Source organism: Camelus bactrianus, unplaced genomic scaffold (assembly GCF_048773025.1).
Source record: "Camelus bactrianus isolate YW-2024 breed Bactrian camel unplaced genomic scaffold, ASM4877302v1 HiC_scaffold_53, whole genome shotgun sequence".
NCBI lineage: Eukaryota > Metazoa > Chordata > Mammalia > Artiodactyla > Camelidae > Camelus > Camelus bactrianus.
Window position 1 is genome coordinate 318,079 of NW_027413970.1, and position 22,633 is coordinate 340,711.

Genomic DNA, 22,633 nt, shown 5'->3' on the forward strand with positions numbered 1-22,633 from the left:
ATAAGAACACTGCTGAAGCTTTACTAGTCTATGGAGAATCAAATGCTCTTCTATCAACTATGAGAATATTTAATCATCCAATCATGTTTGGTAAATCAATTTAACTCATCCAAGACTGCAACCACATTACAGCCTGCACACGGGACTTGAATGAAGGGAAAAGACAATCCACAAATCATGTGTCCCTACATGTCTATGGTGACATTTGCAGTTCATTTCAATAACTGACTTATAATAGTTTCCTATACTGTCTTGTAAAACTGAGGTCTAATACATATTCAAGTTCAGTCAATGATTCCTCTAACTTAGCCCACTCCCTTCACCCCAAAGAAGACATAACGCCAATATTTGCTAAATCTTGGGGAAGGTCATCATTTCGGGTTGTGAGCTAAGTATTTAATTCCAATCTATTTTAGTCGAGAGTAGATGACCATGTAGGAGTTCACTGTTGTGAACAGAATTTGAATTTGAATGAACTCTGATTCTAGGAGGGCCTTGGTCTGCTCCTCCTGGCTTCATAGCAGCTCAGGTGCTGATCCATTAAAATGGATGCCTGAGTGGAGGGGAGGGAAGAGCAAGTGCTTGATAGCCAGGCCCTACCCTGGGAAAAGGCTTACCAGGTCTTGGTGCTTGGTGGTCTGAGTGGTTTGTAATTACCCCTTGGGACGTGTGGATTCTCACGACCTCTTACAGGAACATGAGCGCTTTTATCATCTCTCCCATTTCTTCTGATTTAGACGGCAGGAATCTTGGAACCGCTCTTGGAGCAGTGAATTGAGTACATTCCTCAAGTGCACGTTGACCCTCCACAGGTTTCTACAAGTAACAGTGAGGCTCAATAAGTCTCATGAATGTCTTTCCAGCCTGGTATTCTGTACAGAAGTCTCCATGCCAATATTCTCCACTGTAACAGGACAACTCTCATCAATGTTTTCACATCTTTCCTCAATTCATGCAGGCAGCTTTACAGCTAACTTCTGTTCTTGTCTCCCATAAAGTCGAATCCTACAGGACTTGGCAAATCTGAAAGTACCTCGGAGCCTCACTAGTAAGCTGAAGACAGGCAGAACTTCCACCGTCTGCCCTTTCAGGCTCTGGAAATATGCCCGTGAACTCAGGCCTTTGGGCAGCAGCAGTGTCTCAAACTTACACAGCTTCCCGAACAGGAGACATATCCCAAGATTCACAGAGGGCAGCAGCCTCTCCATGACACTGATCCACACACAGGGTTCTGCCTTTACCTTGGATCGACCAGCCACAACAAGCCACGTGGAACACACCAACCTTCCACCTGGAATTCAACCAGTAACTCCCTTTCTCAAAATTTGTTGCATGTTGTCAGTGTTGAGTGAGGGGCTGCATCAGACGAGAGGTACCTAAGATAAATGTGATTCTCTCTATTAGTGTCCGATGTTTCTTTTTTCCCTTCCCTCTTTCCTTCTGTGCAGATCTCTATACAAAGTACAAATGGAGGGTAGTGTGTCCATGTTAAGTTTCTGGATTCACACGTATTTAAACTTTCTAACGGTTAACAGTACCCAAATACCCACTATAGGAAACTTATGTTTGCATAATATACATTCATCCAGAATGCATATCCGTCTGTTGTTATTCTGCTGAATCACCCACACTCTAAGAACATGGATCCATTTGTTTCATGGGGGCTGAATTTCCTAGAAATGAAACCAATCCCAATGTACACTTTACTGTCTGTCTCTTTTGCTCTTACTACAGTTTTGCAGAGCTACTTGCCTTTGTTATAGGCATATGCCATTTATTCTCTTCATAGGGATGAATATGTCATTCTTTCATCCTGTTGGAAAGCTTGTAAGTCTATATCATGGACTATGGATCCATTTTATTCAAAATAGACATTTGGGTTAGTTCACGATGTGCTCTTATGAATCCATATTTATGAATATTAATGCACGCATCTCTTTTCTAGATACAGTGTGTTGTGTAAATGCAAGCAGCGATACTCTGTCGATGCATGCTGAATGATCCTTGACATCACTTTGAGTATTTTCTTTTGAATTGTCTTTGTTCCTTCAGATATATATCCATCAACTGTATGCTTTTGGTGTTTGTTTGTTTTTTTGTTTACTCGTTGTTTGTTTTGCAAACACATTATGCCATGTATCACTCCGTTTGCTTCAGAGAGCCATATAAGCTGATTCACATAGTAAAGTCCTGAAAATCACCTATGTTTTCCTGCTTCCTTCTCCCATATTTAGGATTTTGACGTCCTCTTTGCCTACTTCTTGTTTATACTTTGCAACTCAGTGCAACTCTTGCATTTCAAATGATGATTTTCTTATTTCCAGATCATCTTGCTTGTTTTCTATTCAGGATAGTATTCTCAATCTTTCTTTTAGGATAAATTTCTAGCTGCTGAATTGCTTTACGATTGGCCGGTCTGTGAAATACTGTACATCGGGCAGTATTGTAAAGTGCAGTCTTGTGGCATAGACTACACAAGACTTCAGGTTTTTCTCTTTCAGAATTTGGATTATGTCTTGGCCCTGCTTCTTGTCTTGCAATGAATCTGACGAGATATCTGCTGAAACCCCTCTGAAGGTTCTGTTGGGACTAAGTAGCCTTTCTCTAGGTGCACTTAAAATCACTGGGTTGATCATGAACTTTGAAGATTTGAATGATAATACAGCTACTTGTAGGTCTATTTAGATTCCACCTGCTTTGGACGCTGTGTGCTTCCTGGTTTCGTATAGATGATTCTTTCTTGCCTTTCAGCAAGTTTCATTCTGATTTTTTAGCAAATACCTTTTCAGAGTTTTTATTTATATATCTTGCATTTAATTCTGGGTTTCCTATGAACCCTAGCCTTGCATGCTTTCTCTTAACCCAGGATTCAACATCATTTATTGCATTGGGTTTCCGTTGCTTTTTTATGTCATTTTCTGTTCAGGGGATTTCAGTTCTCCTGTCTTCACAGTCACTCATGAGTCCCTCTGCATTATCTAGTCTGCTTAGGACTGACATTACCCCTGCTATTATCTCATCCATTGAGTTTTCTGATTTTATTTGCCTCGTCTTCAGAAGTTCTCTTCCCCTTTACTGGTATTCTGCCTTTTGTGATTCTGAGACACTGTTGTTCTTCAGTGTTTCTCTCACGTCCCTTTTCAAGGCTTGTTCTGGTAATGTTATGGACTCTAGTTCTTTTTAAACAATTTTCTGGATCCTTGAATCTCTTTGGAACTAAAAATGGTACTTCCTGTCTCTTTAAGTATACTTCTGTACCTCTACTGGTCAAGTATTATCAGGTATATAATGTAGACTTGCAAGGCTTTGTAAAGTGAAAGATTTAGTTTCTAGGGTGTACACAAATCAATGAGATTTCTGTGAGGACATTTTTTCCTAGACAGTGATGCCATTTCGTTTTTCTTTGTGTGTTGTTTTGTACATCTCTAATTGCTGGTGTTGCAGTTGTTTTGATGAACACACCCTAATCCTGTCGTTTAGTAGAACCTCATTTATATTACGCTTGTGTCACAACTTTGAAAGTGCACAGGACCTTACTTTTAGTTGAAGCGAATCTTCTAAAGGGTTTATGCTCTGCAGCCTACTGTATGTCATTTTGGAGTGTTTCCAAAACAACATCGTGACAGTGTGCTTGTCCATTCTATTTCCATGTGATTATTCCAATAGTACAAGGTCTTCCCAGAGTTTCTCTGTCTACAGAAACACCAGTGGAAACTTATCTAAGGATGTCATGCTTCAGGGACTGCTGCAGTGATCCCGCAGCCCCACCTTGTGGTCCTCTGTGTAGTACCATCTCAGAGTCATCACAAATGTAACATCTACATTTGGGAGATTATGCTGAAGGAAATGCTTCATCTTCTCACGCTGTGGACCTAGGCCATTCTCCTTAGCTCACTCATCCTTGCGGCATGGGACCATGAAGGCTTCCACAGAGCTAACCCGAATCCTCGGCCTTGTACCAAACCTTAATACCCGTCCTGCCTATGAAAGTGGCAGATCCTATGGATTTGGATCCTGATTTCAACCACAAGGGCAGCTAGATCACTCAGAACAGATGCATAATGGCTTTGATGGAGCCCCACACATGCTCTATTGTCAAAATGCCAAATTGGTCCCTGGGCCTGCAGATTCAGTGGATGTGGTCCTGGGAAATTTCGATAAACTCAACCTCGCACGACAGTGTGTTTGCTTTCTCATTGGGTCCCAGGCCGGTTTGTTTTCTTTATAGGACCAAACACAATCCATAACACCCTCCAGATCACTGAGACTCAGTGTGTGCCATCATCCATAGCCCTGTCAGTCATCTTGTGCAGCCTCTGCTAGCTCAAATTTGGCAGCACAGATCTAGGTCTGGGAATCAATTGTGGGGCTACTTTGTGCTGATTTCCTTGGGTTCTGTCAGCCAAGCATCTACTGTGCACTCTTCTAACACTCTGTGCACCGCTTTCAATCCTATGTTTCCTGTCCACTTGAGAGCGTGCGTCCAAGTAAGACAGTGTATCACCTTTGCTTCTCCTTCTCCAGAGGTCAGGTCCTGCACTGATTACCATTCTCGACTTTGCTTTCTCCTCCTTCCAGGTTTTGTGAGGCCTCTTACTGTGTTTGGAAGTAAGAGACCACTCTTCGGTAAGTGTCCTGAGCCAAGGGCTGGTTGAGTCGATGTTTATCTTGCTGTGTACATGGCAGCAAGTGAGCGAAATTTGCACTGGTACTCTGCCAACTGGACATCTATAAATCAACACCTTCCAGACATAACTCACAGACATGTGTTTCTTGTTTAGCTATTTTTCTGTACACCCATGTTGGGAGGGTTTGTCCGAAGACTCCAGTACTGACATTGTGTTGATACCTCAGCTGCAGGCTTTCAAATGGTTAATGGAATTGATTTACATATTTTTGGATTTGTATGAAAATGAAGTTAATTTTCGAAAAATACTGAATCTAGCTACAAGCCAGACTTGTCATTTTCAGTTACAAGTTTGTAAGCTCTAAGAGAAAAATAGACAGAAAGAATGTCAAATTGCACTCCAAAGTGATGAAGGGGACGGGTGAACATTTTACTGTTGATGCCTTCAACAAAAACAGGAAATATAGAATAAATATTGCAAACATGGAATTACCCCAACCCTATCTTTCCCTTGTGCATATGCTGCCATTTCCTCCCAATGACACATACTGGCCAATGGTGGTGATCCAAGGGGCAACTTTTCTCTCTAGGAAAACGCAATGTATACCAAAGAGCATATTTAAATATGGGCTTGATTCCAATAGCACCAGGAGGCATTATAGCTATGAAAATACTGCTGCAGCTTTGCTAGTCTATGGAGAACCAGGTGCTCTTCTATCAATGATGAGAATGTTTAATCATCCGATAATGTTGGATAAAGCAATTTAACCCATCCAAGACAGCACCCCCATGATATCCTGCACCCAGGACATGACTGAAGGGAAAAGACAATCCACAAAACATGTGTCCCTACATTTTTGAATGTCCCATACATTCAAAAATGACGTACAAATGTAACCTATACTGTTTTGAAAAACTGAGGCCTAATTCATATTCAAGAGCAGTCAAAGATTCCATTCACTTACAACACTCACTTCATCCCAAAGAAGACATAACACCAGGGATTTCTGAATCTAGGGAAAGGTCATAATTTCATGGTTTGAGCTAAGAATTCAATTCCAAACTATTTTAGTCGAGAGTAATTGAATATGGAGGAGTTCACAGTTGTGCACAGAATGTGAAGTTGGAGGAACTCTGAATCTAAGATGGGCTTGCTCTGCTCCTAATGGCTTCATTGCAGCTCATGTACTGATCCTTTGAAATGGATGCCTGAGTTGGGAGGGAGGGAAATGCAAGTGATTGATAGCTAGGCCCAACACTGGGAAAAGGCTTACTGGGGCATGGTGCTTGGTGGTCTGTGTGGTTTGTAATTGCCCCTTGGGACGTATGGATTCTCATGACTTCTTCCAAGAACATGAGAGCTTTTATCATCTCTGCCATCTCTTCTGTTTTAGATGGCAGGAATCATGAATCCATTCTTGGAGCAGTGAATTGGGTACTTTCCTCAAGGGCACGTTAACACTCCACAGGTTGCTGCCAGTACCAGTGAGGCTCAATAAGTCTCATGAATGTCTTTCGATCCTGGTATTCTGTACAGAAGTCTCCATGCCAGTATTCTCCATTGTAACAGAACAACTCTCATCAATGTGTTCTCATCTCTCCTCAATCCGTGCAGACAGTTCTGCCAACTTCTCATCATGCCTCCCATAAAGTAGATTTCTACAGGAATTTGCAAGTCTGAAAGTACCTTGGAGTCTCACCAGTAAGATGAAGACAGGCAGAACTTCCACTGTCTGCCCTTTCAGGTTCTGGAAAATGACCCGTGAACTGAGGCCATTGGGCAGCAGCAAAATCTCGAACATACACAGCTTCCCGAACAGGAGAAATAACCCAAGCTTCATACAGTGCGGCAGCCCCACCATGACAGTGATTCAACCACAGGGTTCTGCCCAGTTACCTTGGATCCACCAGACACAACAAGCCACATGGAACACACCTATATTCCACCTGGATTTCAAGTGGTAACTGAATTCACCAGTATTGCTGCATCTTGTCTGTGTTGGGGGAGGGGCTGCATCAGACGAGAGGTACCTAAGTTAAGTGTGATTCTCTCCATTAGCGTCCCATGATCCTTTATTTCCTTCCCTCTTTCCTTTTGTGCAGATCTTTTTACAAAGTACAAACTGAGGGAAGCGTGTCCATATTAAGTTTATGGATTCAAACGTCTTTAAATTTTTTAACACTTAACAGTACCCAAAGACCCACTATAGGAATCTTATATTTGCATAATATCCATTCACTCAGAATGCATATCCGTCTGTTGCTTTTCTGCTGAAACACCCACACTCTCAGAACTTACATCCATTGGTTTCATGGGGGCTGAATTTCCTAGAAATGAAAAAAATTCCAGTGTACTCTTTACTGTCTGTCTCTTTTGTTCTTAGTACAGTTTTGTAGAGCTACTTGTCTTTGCAATAGGCATATGCCATTTATTCTCTTTGTAAGTTTGAATATACCATTCATTCAACCTGTTGGAAGACTTGTAAGCCTATATCATGGACTATGCATCCATTTTATTCAAAATAGGCATTTGGGTTAGGCCACGATATTCTCTTATGAATCAATATTTATGAATATTAATGCACGCATCTGTTTTCTAAACACAAGTGTTTTGGGTACATGCAAGGGGAGAAAATATGTCGATGCGTGCTGAATGTTCCTTGACATCACTTTGAGTATTTTATTGTGAATTATCTTGGTTCCTTCAGATATATGTCAGTCCACTGTACGATTTTCGTGTTTGTTTGTTTGTTGCTTGTTTTGCAAACACATTATGTCATGTATCACTCCGTTTGCTTCAGAGTGTCATATAAGCTGATTCACATAGCAAAGTCCTGAAAATCACCGATGTTTTCTTGCTTCCTTCTCCCATCTTTAGGATTTTGATGTGTTCTTTGCTTATTTCTTGTTTATACTTTACAAATTATTGCAACTCTTGTATTTCCAATGATGGTTTTCTTACTTCAAGATCATCTTGTTTGTTTTCTATTCAGGGTTAAATTCTCAATCATTCTTTTAGGATAAATTTTGAACTGCTGAATTCTTTTATGATTGGCCTCTCTGTGAAATTCTCTCCATCGCCCAGTATTGTGAAGGGCAGTCTTGTGGCATAGGCTACACTAGACTGCAGATTTTCTTATTCAGAATTTGGTCTATGTCTTGGCCCTGCTTCCTGTCCTCAATGATTCAGTCATCAGCTGAAACCCCTCTGGAGATTCTGTCCTGACTTAGTTGCTTTGATCTAGGTGCATATAAAATCAATGGGTTGATGAAGAATTTTGATGATTTCAATGATAATACAGCTGATGGTAGGACTATTGGGATTTCGCCTGAATTAGATCCTGTGTGCTTCCTGGTTTCTTATAGTTGTTTGTTTCTTCATTTCAGCAAATTTCAGTCTGATTTTTTTCAAATAACTCTTCAAACTTGTTTTTTTTTTATATATATCTTGCTTTTCCATCTGGGATTCCTATGAATCCTAGCCTTACATGCTTTATATTATTCCAGAGTTCAACCACAGTTTTTGCATTGATTTTCAGTTGTTTTTCTATGTCATCTTCTGATCAAGGGATTTCTTTTCTCCTGTATTCACAGTCATTCACGAAACCCTCAGCATTATGTAGACTGCTCAGGACTAAATTTACCCCTGCTATTATCTCATCCATTGAGTTTTCTGATTTTATTTGGCTCGCCTTTAGATGTTCCCTTCCCATTTTCTGGTATTCTGCCTTTGTGATTCTGAGACACAATTGCTCTTCACTGTTTCTCTCACATCATTTTCAAGGCTTGCTCTGTTAGTGTTTCAGAGTCTAGCTTTTTGATAGAATTTTCTGGAGCCTTCAATCTGTTTGGAACTGCAAATGGTACTTCCTGTCTCTTTTACTATAATTCTGTATCTCTACATGTCAAGTATTATCATGTATATAATGTAGAATTGCCAGGCTTGGTTAAGTTAAAGATATAGTCTTTTGGTTGCACTCAATTCCATGATATTTTTGCGGGGACAATTTTTCCTAGACAGTGGTGCAATGTCGTTTTTCTGTGTGTGTTGTGTGGTATCTCTCTAATTGCTGGTGTCGCAGTTGTTGTGATGAACACACACTACACTTGTCACTTTGTAGAACCTTAATTTTATTACGCTTATGTCACAGCTCTATAAGAGCACAGGACCCTACCACTTGTGAAACGATGCTTCCAAAAAGGTTTCTGTTCTGCAGGCTGCTGTATGCCATTTTGGAGTTTTTCCAAAACACCATCGTGACTGTGTGCTTGTCCTTTTCTATTGCCATGGGAATGTCCCAAAAGTACAAGTTCTTCCAAAGCTTCTCTGTCTACAGAAACACCAGTGGAAACACATCTAAGGGTGTCATGCTTCAGGGACTGCTGCAATGATCCTGCAGCCCCACCATGGGGTCCTCGATGACATAATATATCAGTGCCATCCCAAATGTAGCATCTGCATTTGGGAGATATTGCTGAAGGAAATGCTGCATCTTCTCATGCTGTGGACCTAGACCACTCTTCTTTGTTCACTCATCCTTGTGGCATTTAACCATGAAAGCTACCACAGAGCAGACCTGCATTCTCTGCATCGTACCAAAACCTAATTCCAATCCTGCTTATGAAAGTGGCAGATCCTATGGCTTTGGATCCTGAATTCAACCACAAGGCCCCCTTGAACACTCAGACAAAATGCATGATGGCTCTGATTGAACCCCACACGTGATCTTTTGGCAAACTGCCATATTGGTCCCTGGGTCTGCAGATGTAGTGGATGTGGCCATGGGATATTTTGAGAAACTCAACTTCACACGCCAGTGTGGTTCCTTTCTCATTTGGGTCCCAGGCCGGATTTCTCTCTTGATAGGACCAACCAAAATCCACAAAGCCCTCCAGATAACTGAGATTCATTTTGTACCCTCATCCAAAGCCCTTTCCCTCATCTTGGGCAGCCTGTGCTAGCTCAAATTTGGCAGCTCGCATCTAGATCTGGGAATCAATTGTGGGGCTATTTTGTGGTGATTTCTTTGAGTTCTGTCAGCCAAGAATCTGCTGTGAACTCTTCCAACACTCAGTGCACCAATTTCAATCGCGTGTTTCCTGTCTGCTTGAGAGTGTGTGTCCAAGTAAAACAGAGTTTCACCTTTGCTACTCCTTCACCAGTGGTCAGGTCCTCCAAAGATTTCCATTCTCTATTTTGCCTTCTCCTCCTTCCAGGTTTTGTGAGGCCTCTTTCTGTGTTTGGAAGAAAGAGACCACTGTTCGGCAACTGTCCTGAGCCAAGGGCTTGATAAGTCGATATTAATCTTGCTTTGTACATGGCAGCGAGTGAGCGAAGTTTGCACTGGTACTCTGCCAGCTGGACATTGATAAATCATCACTTTCCAGACATTACTCAGAAACATGTGATCCTTCTTTAGCTATTTTATCTGAATAGACATGGTGGGAGTTTTTGCCAGAAAACTGTATTTACATTGTGTTGATACCTCATCAGCAGTCTTTCAAATGGTTAATGGAATTGATTGAAATATTTTGGGATTTGTTTCAAAATGAAGTCAATTTTTGAAACATAATGTGTCTAGCTACAAACAAGACTTGTCATTTTCAGGTACCACATTGTCAGCTCTAAGAGAAATATATACAGAAAAAATGTAAAAAAGCAGTCCAAATTGATGAAGGGGACAGGTGGACCCTTTATTCTTGATGCCTTCAACAACAAGAGGAAACATGCAATAACTATCAGAAACTTGAAATAACCCCAACCCTGGGTTTCCCTTGTGCATGTGGTGCCCTTTCTTCCAAATACACATACTTGCTAATTTTCGCGGTTCAAGGGGCAACTTTCCTCTGTAGGAAAACAGAAGGAAACTGAAACAACATATGTACATGTAGGCTTGGTTCCAATAGCACCTAGATGCATTGTAGTTATGAGAAAACTGCTGCAGCTTTGCTAGTCTATGGAGAACCAGGTGCTTTTCTATCCACAATGAGAATGTTTAATCATCCGATCATGTTTGGTAAAGCAACTTAACCCATTTAAGACTGCACCCCTATGATAACATGCAAACGGGTCTTGACTGAAGGGAAAAGGCAATCCACAAATCACGTGTCCCGACAAGTCTATGGCGACTTTTACAGTTCATGTCAAAAATGACTTACAATACTAACATATAGTGTCTTAAAGATTTGAGGACTAATACATATTCTACTTCAGTCAGATATTCCCCTCACTTACCACACTCACTTCACCCAAAAGAAGACATAACACCAGAATTTCCTGAATCTAGGGGAAGGTCTTCATTTCGTGGTGTGAGCTAAGAATTCATTTCCAATCTATTTTAGTTGAGAGTAGTTGACAATGGAGGAGAACACTGTTGTGCACAGAATGTCAATGTGGAGGAATTCTGATTTTAGGTGGGGCTTGCTCTGCTCCTACTGGCTTCTTTGCAGCTCAGGTGCTGATCATTTGAAATCGATGCCTGAGTGGAGGGGAGGGAAGAGCAAGTGCTTGATATCTAGACCCAAAATTTTGAAAAGGCTTACCAGGATTTGGCGCTTAGTGGTCTGAGTTGTTTGTAATTGCCCCTTGGGATGTGGGGATTCTCACTACCTATTCCAAAAACATGAGGGCTTTTATCGTCTCTGCCATTTCTTCTGTTTTAGACGGCAGGAATCTTGGACCCGTTCTTGGAGCAGTGAATTGAGTACATTTCTCAAGTGCACTTTGACCCTCCACAGGTTTCTGCCAGTATCAGTGAGGCCCAATAGGTCTCATGAATGACTTCTGAGCCTGGTATTCTGTACAGGAGTCTCCATGCCAGTATTCTCCATTGTAGCAGAACAACTCTCATCATTGTGTTCGCATCTCTCCTCAATTTGAACAGCCAGCTCTTCTGCCAACTTCTCTTTGTGCCTCCCATAAAGTCGACTTCTTCAGGACTGGGCAAGTCTGAAAGTACCTCGGAATCTCACCAGTAAGATGAAGATTTGCAGAAGTACCACTTTCTGCCCTTTCAGGTTCTGGAAACTCACCCGTGAACTGAGGCCATTGGGCAGCAGCAGTTTCTTGAAATTACACCGCTTCCCGATCAGGAGAAATAACCCTAGCTTCACACAGGACGGAAGCCCTTTCATGACACTGATCAACCCACAGGGTTCTGCCCAGTTCACTTGGATCCACCAACCACAACAAGCCACGCGGAACAAACCAACATTCCACCTGGAATTCAAACGGTAACTGCCATTTCCAATGGTTGCTGAATCTTGTCAGTGTTAGGGGAGGGCTACAACAGACTAGAGGTTCCTAAGATAAGTGTGATTCTCTTCATTCGCTTCCCATGTTCATTTTTTTCCTTCCGTCTTTCCTTTTGTTCAGATCACTAGACACATACAAAGGGAGGTAGGTGTGTCCATTTTAAGTTTATCGATTCACACGTGTTTAAACTTTCTAACAGTTAACAGTACCCAAAGACACACTATAGTGATCTTCTGTTTGCGTTATAACCATTCACCCAGTATGCATATATGTCTGTTGCATTTCTGCTGAAACCCCCACACTCTCAGAACTTCCATCCATTTTTTTCATGGGGGCTGAATTTCCTAGAAATGAAACTAATCCCTATGTACACATTAGTGTCTGTCTTTTTTGTTCTTAGTACAGTTTTGCAGAGCTACTTGTCTTTGTTATAGAGATATGGCTTTTATTCTCTTCGTAGGGTTGAATATGTCATTCATTCATCCTGTTGGAAGGCATGTAAGACTACGTCACAGACGGTGGATCCATTTTATTCAAATTAGGCCTTTGGGATAGGTCATTATATGCTCTTATGAATCAATATTTATGAATATTAATGCATGCACCTGTTTTCTAAATACAAGTTTGTTGTGTACATGCAAGCAGTGATACTGTGTCGATGCATGCTGAATGATACTTGACATCACTTTGAGTATTTTTTTTAATTATTTCGTGTCCTTTGGATATATGTCAGTCAACCATATGCTTTTGGTGCTTGTTTGTTTGTTTGTTATTTGTTTTGCAAGCGCATTATGCCATGTATCACTCCGTATGCTTCAGAGGGTCATATAAGCTGATTCACATAGTAAAGTGCTGAAATTCACCTATGTTTTCCTGCTTCCTTCTCCCAGCTTTAGGATGTTTACATCTTCTTTGCCTACTTCTTGGTTATTCTTTGCAACTCATTGCACCTCTTGCATTTCCAATGATGGTTTCCTTATTTCAAGGTCATCTTGCTTGTTTTCTATTCAGGATATAATTCTCAATCTTTCTTTTAGAATAAATTTTGAACTGCTGAATTCTTTTATGATTGGCCGGTCTGTGAATTTCTCTACATCAGCCTGTACTGTATAAGGCAGTCTTGTGGCATAGGCTACACTAGACTGCATTTTCCATTCAGAAATTGGTCTATGACTTGTCCCTGCTTCTTGTCCTGCAATGAATCTGTCGAGATATCAGCTGAAGCCCATCTGGAGTTTTGTTGTGACTAAGTTGCTTTTATCTAGGTGCGTTTAAAATCACTGGGTTTATCATGAACTTTGATGATTTGAGTAATAATACAGCTGCTTGTAGGTCTATTTTGATTCCAAATGCTTTGGACTTTGTTTGTTTCCTTGTTTTGTATTGATGATTGTTTCTTGCCTTTCAGCAAGTTTCAGTCTGATTTTTTTCCAATAAATTTTAAAAGTTATTTATTTTTATATATCTTGCTATTCCATCTGTGACCCCTTTGAATACTAGCCTTTCATGCTTTGTCTTATCCCAGGGTTCAACAGCAGTGTTTACATTGGTTTTCAGTTTCTTTTCTATGTCATCTTCTTTTGAAGGGATTTTTGTTCTCCTGTCTTCACAGTCACTCACGAGTCCCTCTGCATTATCTAGTCTGCTTAGGATTGACTTTACCCGTGATATTTTCTCATCCATCGAGTTTTCTGATTTTATTTGGCTCGTTTTTAGATATTCTCTTCCCCTTTTCTGGTATTCTGCCTTTTCTCATTCTGAGACACTGTTATTCTTCAGTGTTTCTTTCGCCTCTGTTTTCAAGGTTTTCTCTGGGAGTGTTTCATAGTCTAGTTCTTTGAAAGAATTTTCTGGAGTCTTCAATATCTTTGGAACTGAAAATGGTACTTCCTGTCTCTTTTACTATACTTCTGTATCTCTACTGGGAAAGCATTACCCTATATATAATTTATACTTGCAGGGCTTGTTTAAGTGAAAATTTTTGTCTCTTGGTTGTAAGCAATTCCATGATAATCCTGTGAGGACAATTTTTCCTATACAGTGATGCCATGTTGTATTTATGTTTGTGTTGTTTGGTTTATCTCTAATTGCTTGTGTTGCAGTTGTTGTGATGAACAAACCCTACTATTGTCGTTTATTAGAACCTCATATTTATTACACTTATGTCACAGCTATGGAAGTGCACAGGACTGTACCTCTTGTTGAAACGAAGCTTCTAAATGGTTTCTGCTCTGCAGGCTGCTGTATGTCATTTTTGAGTGTTTCCAAAACACCATCGGTCAGTCCGCTTTTCCTTTCTATTGCCATGGGAATGTCCCAATATTACAAGTCCTTTCCAGAGAATCTCTGTATACAGCAACACCTGTGGAAACATATCTAAGGAGGTCATGCATCAGGGACTGGTGCAATCATCCCACAGACCCACTTTGTTGTCCTCAGTGCCATACCATGTCAGAGCAATTTCTAATGTAGAATTTACATTTGGCGGATTATGCTGAAGCAAATGTTTCATCTTCTGATGCTGCGGACATAGACCACTATTCTTTGTTCTCTCATCTTTGTGGCATAGGATTATGAAGGCTACCACAGTGCTGTCCTGCATCCTCTTCCACGTACCAAACCCTAATCCCAGTCCTGCCTATGAAAGTGGCAGATCCTGTGGCCTTGGATTCTGATTTCATCCACAAGACCCCCAGTAACCCTAGACCAGATGCATGATGGCTCTGATTGAGCCCCACACGTACTAGATTGTCAAAATTCCAAATTGGTCACTGGGACTGCAGATGCAGTAGATATCTCCATGGGGTATTTTGATAAAATCAGCCTTGCACGCCACTGTGGTTGCTTTCGATTGGGGTCTCAGGCCAGTTTTCTCTCATGATAGGACAAAAAACAATCCACAACACCCTCAAGATCACTGAGACTCAATGTGTGCCGTCATCCATTGCCCTTTCCTTCATCTTGCACAGCCTCTGCTAGCTAAAATTTGGCAGATCCTATCTTGCTCTGGGAATCAATTTTGGGGCTATTGTATGATGCTTTCTTTGAGTTCTGTCAGCCAAGCATCTGCTGTGGACTCTTCTAACACTCAGTGCACCACTTTCAATCCCATGTGTCCTGTCCTCTTGAGAGTGTCCATCCAATTAAAACAGAGTTACACCTTTGCTGCTCCTTAACCAGAGGTCACGTCCTGCAATGATTTCCATTCTCTACTTTGCCTTCTCCTCCTTCCAGGTTTTGTGAGGCCTCTTTCTGTCTTTGGAAGTAAGAGAACCTGTTCATCAACTGTCCTGAGCCAAGGGCTGTGTGAGTCGTTCTTTAACTTGCTGTGTACATGGCAGCGAGTGAGCGAAGTTCGCATTGGTACTCTGCCAAATGGACATCGATAAACCAACACTTTCCAGAGATAACTCACAGACATTTGATTCTTGTTTTGCTCTATTATCTGTACAGCCATTGTGGAAGAGTTTGCCCGAAGGCTCCAGTATTGGCATTGTGTTGATACCTCAGTGGCAGTCTTTCAAAAGATTAATGGAATTGATTGACAAATTTTGGGATTTATATGAAAATGAGGTCAATATTCAAAACATAATGTATCTAGCTACAAATTAGACTTGTAATTTTCAGGTGCCTTTTTGTCAGCTCTAAGAGACAAATAAAATGTAAAATAGCATTCCTAAGGGATGAAGGGGGCAGGTGAACCCTTTACTGTTGATGCCTTCTTCAACACCTGGAATCATGCAATAAGTATTGGAAACATGAATTTACCCCCACTCTGGAATTCCGTAGTGCATGGGTTGACCGTTCTTCCCAATGACACTTTCTGGACAATGTTGGCAGTTCAAGGTGTAACATTTCTCTCTAATAAAACACAAGGAAACCTAAACAACTTATTTACGTGTATGCTTGGATCCAATAGCAACTAGAGGCATTATAGCTATGAGAAAACTGCTGCAGCTTTCCTAGTCTATGGAGAACCAGGTGCTCTTCTATCAGCGATGAGAATGTTTAATCATCCGATCATTTTTGGTAAAGCTATTTAACCCATCCAAGACTGCACCCCGATGGTAACTTGCACCTGGGATTTGAATGAAGGGAAAAGACAATCCACAAAACATGTGTTCCTACATGTCTATGGTGACTTATTCAGTTCATTTCAAAACTGAATTACAAAACTAACCTATACTCGAAAACCTGGGGCCAATACATATTCAAGTTCAGCCAAAGATTACTTTCACTTACTACACTCTCTTCACCACAAAGAAGACATAACACCGGCAATTGCTGAATCTAGGGGAAAGTCATAATTTCGTGGTGTGATCTAAGAATTGAAATCCCGTCTATTATTGTCAAGAGTAGTTGACCATGCAGGAGTTCACTGTTGTGAACTGAATCTGAAGTTGGAGGAACTCTGAATCAAGGAAGGGTTTGCTCTGCTCCTAATGGCTTCATTGCAGCACAGGTGCTGATCTTGGAAATTGATGACTGAGTTTGGGGGGAGGGGAGCGCAACTGGTTGATAGCTATGCCCAACCCTGGGAAAAGGCTTACCAGGGTTTGGTGCTTAGTGTTCTGTGTGGTTTGTAATTGCCCCTTGGGACGTGTGGATTCTCACAACCCCTTCCATGAACACGAGCGCTTTTATCATCTCTGACATCTCTTCTGATTTAGACGGCAGGAATCTTGGACTCGTTCTTGAAGCAGTGAATTGAGTAATTTTCTCAAGTACACGTTGAAACTCCACAGGTATCTGCCAGTATCAGTGAGGCACAATACGTCTCATGAATGACTTCTGAGCCTGGAATTCTGTACAGAAGTCTCCATGCCAGTATTCTCCATTGTAGCAGAACAACTCTCATCATTGTGTTCGCATCTCTCCTCAATTTGAACAGCCAGCTCTTCTGCCAACTTCTCTTTGTGCCTCCCATAAAGTCGACTTCTTCAGGACTGGGCAAGTCTGAAAGTACCTCGGAGCCTCACCGGTAAGCTGAAGACAGGCAGAACTTCCACTGTCTGCCCTTTCAGGTTCTGGAAACTGACCCGTGTACTCAGGCCATTGGGCAGCAGCAGTATCTCGAACTTACACAGCTTCCCGAACAAAAGACCTAAGCCAATCTCCACAGAGGGTGGAAGCCCTTCCATGACACTGATCAACCCACAGGGTTCTGCCCAGTTACCTTGGATCCACCAGCCACAACAAGCCATGCGGAAGAAACCAACATTCCACCTGGAATTCAAACAGTAACTGCCATTCCCAATATTTGCTGAATATGTCAGTGTTGGGGGAGGGGCTACAACAGACTAGAGTTTCCTAAGGTAAGTGTGATTCTCTCCATTAGCATCCCATGTTCCTTTTTTCCTTCCCTCTTTCCTTTTGTGCAGATCACTAGACACATACAAAGTGAGGGAGGTGTGTCCATTTTAAGTTTATCAATTCACACGTGTTTATACTTTCTAACAGTTAACAGTACCCAAAGACACACTATAGTAATATTATGTTTGCATAATATCCATTCACCCAGTATACATATCCGTCTGTTGCTTTTCTGCTGAAACTCCCACACTCTCAGAACTTACATCCATTGGTTTCATGGGGTCTGAATTTCCTAGAAATTAAACTAATCCCAATGTACACTTTACTGTTTGTCTCTTTTGCACTTAGTATAGTTTTGCAGAGCTGCTTGTCTTTGTTATAGGCATATGCCTTTGATTCTCTTCATAGGGTTGAATATGCCATTCATTCATCCTGTTGGAAGGCATGTAAGACTACATCATGGACTATGGATCCATTTTATTCAAAATAGGCATTTGGGTTAGGTCACTATGTGCTCCTATGAATCAATATTTATGAATATTAATGCATGCTTCTGTTTTCTAATTTTAAGTTTGTTGTGTACATGCAAGCCATGGTACTGTGTCGATGAGTGCCGAAATATACTTCACATCACTTTGAGTATTGTTTTGAATTATCTTGTGTCCTTCAGATATATGTCATTCAACCGTATGCTTTGGTGCTTGTTTCTATGTTTGTTGTTTGTTTTGCAAACACATTATGCCATGCATCACTCCGTATGCTTCAGAGGGTCATATAAGCTGATTCACATAGTAAAGTGCTGAAAATCACCTATGTTTTCCTGCTTCCTTCTCCCAACTTTAGGATTTTCATGTGCTCTTTGCCTACTTCTTGTTTATTCTTTGCAACTCATTGCACCTCTTGCATTTCCAATGATGGTTTTCTTATTTCCAGATCATCTTGCTTATTTTCTATTCAGGGATGAATTCTCAATCTTTCTTTTAGGATAAATTTTGAACTGTGGAATTCTTTTACGATTGGCCGCTCTGTGAAATTCTCTCCATCGCCCAGTATTGTGAAGGGCATTCTTGTGTTATAGGCTACAATAGACTGCAGATATTCTCATTGAGAATTTGGTCTATATCTTGGCTCTGCTTCCTGTCTCCTGCAATGATTCAGTCGAGTTATCAGCTGAAACCCCTCTGGGGGTTCTGTTGTGACTTGGTTGCTTTCCTCTAGTTGCATATAATATCACTTGTTTTATCATGAATTTTGATGATTTCAATGATAATACAGATGCTTGTAGGTCTATTGGGATTCCGCCTGCTTTAGATGCTGTGTTTTTCCTGGTATCTTATAGAAGTTTGTGACCTGCATTTCAGCAAATTTCAGTCTGATTTTTTTCCAAATATCTTTTCAAACTTTTATTTTTATATATCTTGCTTTTACATCTGGGACTCCTATGAATACTAGACTTGCATGCTTTATCTTATCCCAGGATTCAACAGCAGTTTTTGCATTGATTTTCAGTTGTTTTTCTATGTCATCTTCTGATCAAAGGATTTCTTTTCTCCTGTCTTCGCAGTCACTCACGAATCCCTCTGCATTATGTAGTCTGCTTAGTACTTACTTTACCCCTGCTATTATGTCATCCATCGAGTTTTCTGATTTTATTTGGCTCATGTTTAAATGTTCTGTTACCATTTTCTGGTATTCTGCCTTTGTGATTCTGAGACACTATTGCTCTTCACTGTTTCTGTCACATCCTTTTTCAAGGTTTCCTCTGGTAGTGTTTCGGAGTCTAGTTTTTTGAAAGGATTTTCTGGAGCCTTCAATCTCTTTGGAACTGCAAATTGTACTTCTTGTCTCTTTTGCTATAATTCTGTATCTCTACATGTCAAGTATTATCATGTATATATTTTAGACTTGCCTGACTTGGTTAAGTGAAAGTTTTAGTCTCTTGGTTGCATGCAATTGCATGATATTTTTGCGGAAGAATATTTCCTAGACAGTGGTGCCATGCCGTTTTTTTGTGTGTGTTGTGTGGTATCTCTCTAATTGCTGGTGTTGCAGTTGTTGTGATGAACAAACCCTATTCTTGTCATTTAGTAGAACCTTATTTTTATTATGCTTAAGTCGCAGCTCTGAAAGTGCACAGAACCCTACCACTTGTGGAAACGATGCTTCTAAAAGATTTCTGTTCTGCAGGCTGCTGTATGCCATTTTGGGGTGTTTCCAAAACACCATCATGACTGTGCGCTTGTCCTTTCCATTGCCATGGGAATGTCCCAAAAGTACCAGTTCTTCCAAAGCTACTCTGTCTACAGAAGCACCAGTGGAAACACATCTAAGGATGTCATGCATCAGGGACTGCTGCAATGATCCCGCAGCCCCACCTTGGGGTCCTCGATGCCATAATATATCAGTGCCATCCCAAATGTAGCATGTGCATTTGGGAGATATTGCTGAAGGAGATGCTGCATCTTCTCATGCTGTGGACCTAGACCACAGTTCTTTGTTCACTCATCCTAGTGGCATTTGACCATGAAAGCTACCACATAGCTGACCTGCATCCTCTGCCTCGTACCAAGCCATAATCCCAGTTCTTACTATGAAAGTGGCAGATCCTATGGCTTTGCACCCTGAATTCAACCACAAGGCCCCCTTGAATCCTCAGACCAGATGCATGATGGCTCTGATTGAGCCCAACTCTTGCTCTAATGGCAAAATGCCATATTGGTCCCTGGGTCTGCAGATGCAGTGGATGTGGCCATGGTATATTTCAATAAACTCAACTTCACACGCCAGGGTGGTTGCTTTCTCATTTGGGTCCAAGGCTGGTTTTCTCTCTTGATAGGACCAACCAAAATCCACAACACCCTCCAGATCACTGAGATTCAGTGTGTGCCCTCATCCAAAGCCCTGTCCCTCACCTTGCACATCCTGTGCTAGCTCAAAATTGGTAGCTCGGATCTATGTCTGGGAATGAATTGTGGGGCTATTTTGTGGTGATTTCTTTGAGTTCTGTCAGCCAAGAATCTGCTGTGAACTCTTCCAACACTCAGTGCACCAGTTTCAATCCTGTGTTTTCTGTCTGGTTGAGAGTTTGCGTGCAAGTAAAACAGAGTTTCACCTTTGCTGCTCCTTCACCAGTTGTCAGGTCTTCCAATGATTTCCATTCTCTACTTTGCCTTGTCCCCCTTCCAGGTTTTGTGAGGACTCTTTCTGTCTTTGGAAGTAAGAGACTACTGTTCGGCAACTGTCCTGAGCCAAGGGCTGGGTGAGTCGATGTTTATCTTGCTTTGTATATGGCAGCGAGTGAGCGAAATTTGCACTGGTACTCTGCCAGCTGGACATTTATAAATAATCACTTTCCAGACATAACTCAGATACATGTGATTCTTGTGTATCTATTTTATCTGTATAGACACGGTGGGAGTTTTTGCCAGAAAACTTCTGTATTTACACTGTGTTGATACCTCATTTGCAGCCTTTCAAATGGTTAATGGAATTGATTGAAATATTTTGGGATTTGTTTGAAAATGAAGTCAATTTTTGAAACATAATGTGTCTAGCTACAAACAAGGCTTGTCATTTTCAGGTACCACATTGTACGCTCTAAGAGAAAAATAGAAAGAATGTAAAAAAGCAGTCCAAATTGATGAAGGGGACAGGTGGACCCTTTATTCTTGATGCCTTCAACAACAACAGGAACCATGCAATAACTATCGGAACCTTGAAATAACCCCCACCTTGGGTTTCCCTTGTTCATGTGGTGCCCTTTCTCCCAAAGACACATACTGGCTAACTTTGGTGGTTCAAGGGGCAACTTTTCTCTCTAGGACAACACAAGGAACCCCAAAGAATATATTTGCACATAGGCTTGGTCCCAATAGCACCTAGATGCATTGTAGTTATGAGAAAACTGCTGCAGCTTTGCTAGTCTATGGAGAACCAGGTGCTCTTCTATCCACAATGAGAATGTTTAATCATCCGATCATGTTTGATAAAGCAATTTAACCCATCCAAGACTGCACCCCCATGATAACCTGCACCCGGGACTGGACTGAAGGGAAAAGACAATTTACAACATGTGTTCCTACAACTCTATAGCGACTTTTACAGTTCCTGTTAAAAAGTGACTTAGAATACAAAATTATAATGTTTTAAAAATCTGAGGCCTAATACATATTCAACTTCAGTCAAAGATTCCCCTCACTTACCACACTCACTTCACCCAAAAGAAGACATAACACCAGAATTCCCTGAATCTAGGGGAAGGTCAACATTTTGTGGTGTGAGCTAAGATTTCAATTCCAATCTATTTTAGTTGAGAGTAGTTGGCCATGGAGGAGAACACTGTTGTGCACAGAATGTGAATGTGGAAGAACTCTGATTCTAGGACGGGCTTGCTCTGCTCTTACTGGCTTCATTGCAGCTCAGGTGCTGATCCTTTGAAATCGATGCCTGAGAAGAGGGGAGGGAAGAGCAATTGCTTGATATCTAGACCCAACCCTTTGAAATGGCTTACCAGGGCTTGGTTGTTGGTGGACTGAGTGGTTAATAATTGCCCCTTGGGACGTGTGGATTCTCACAATCTATTCCAAGAACATGAGCGATTTTATCTTCTCTGCCATTTCTTCTGTTTTAGGCAGCAGGGTTCTTGGTGCCGTTCTTGGAGCAGTGAATTGAAATCTTTTCTCAAGTGCACGTTGAACATCCACAGGTTTCTGCCAGTATCAGTGAGGCCCAATACGTCTCATGAATGACTTCTGAGCCTGGTATTCTGTACAGAAGTCTCCATGCCAGTATTCTCCATTGTAGCAGAACAATTCTCATCATTGTGTTCGCATCTCTCTTCAATTTGAACAGCCAGCTCTTCTGCCAACTTCTCTTTGTGCCTCCCATAAAGTCGACTTCTACAGGACTGGGCAAGTCTGAAAGTACCTCAGAATTTCACCAATAAGCTGAAGACAGGCAGAATTTCCACTGTCTGCCCTTTCAGGTTCTGGAAACTGACCCGTGTACTCAGGCCATTGGGCAGCAGCAGTATCTTGAACCTACACCGCTTCCCGATCAGGAGAAATAACCCAAGCTTCACAGAGGGCGGCAGCCCTTCCATGACACTGATCCACCCACAGGGTTCTTCCCAGTTACCTTGGATCCACCAGCCACAACAAGCCACTTGGAACAAACAAACATTCCACCTGGAATTCAAACAGTAACTGCCATTCCCAATGGTTGCTGAATCTTGTCAGTGTTGGGGGAGGGGCTTCAACAGACTGGAGGTTCCTAAGATTAGTGTGATTCTCACCATTAGCATCCCATGTTCCTTTTTTTCTTTCCTCTTTTCTTTTGTGCAGGTCACTAGACCCAAACAAAGGGAGGGTGATGTGTCCATTTTAAGTTTATCAATTCACACGTGTTTAAACTTTCTAACAGTTAACAGTACCCAAAGA

The 22,633-nt window shown here is 41.4% G+C and overlaps 1 protein-coding gene across 29 annotated transcripts in view; it reads left to right on the forward strand.

The window, feature by feature from the left end:
* LOC141576968 (uncharacterized) overlaps positions 1–22,633 on the forward strand; it is a 153,502-nt gene that overhangs the window by 71,754 nt on the left and 59,115 nt on the right. For 23 of the 29 annotated variants that reach the window (XR_012505403.1, XR_012505397.1, XR_012505385.1 and 20 more), the window contains 4 exons: positions 11,645–11,860; positions 15,117–17,197; positions 20,382–20,454; positions 21,826–22,395. The gene's annotated coding sequence lies outside the window, so the exon portion shown is untranslated. Of the gene's footprint in view, positions 1–11,644; positions 11,861–12,342; positions 12,438–15,116; positions 17,198–20,381; positions 20,455–21,825; positions 22,396–22,633 lie in introns of all 29 variants that reach the window. The other 6 variants (XR_012505376.1, XR_012505367.1, XR_012505368.1 and 3 more) reach the window with 4 other exon arrangements.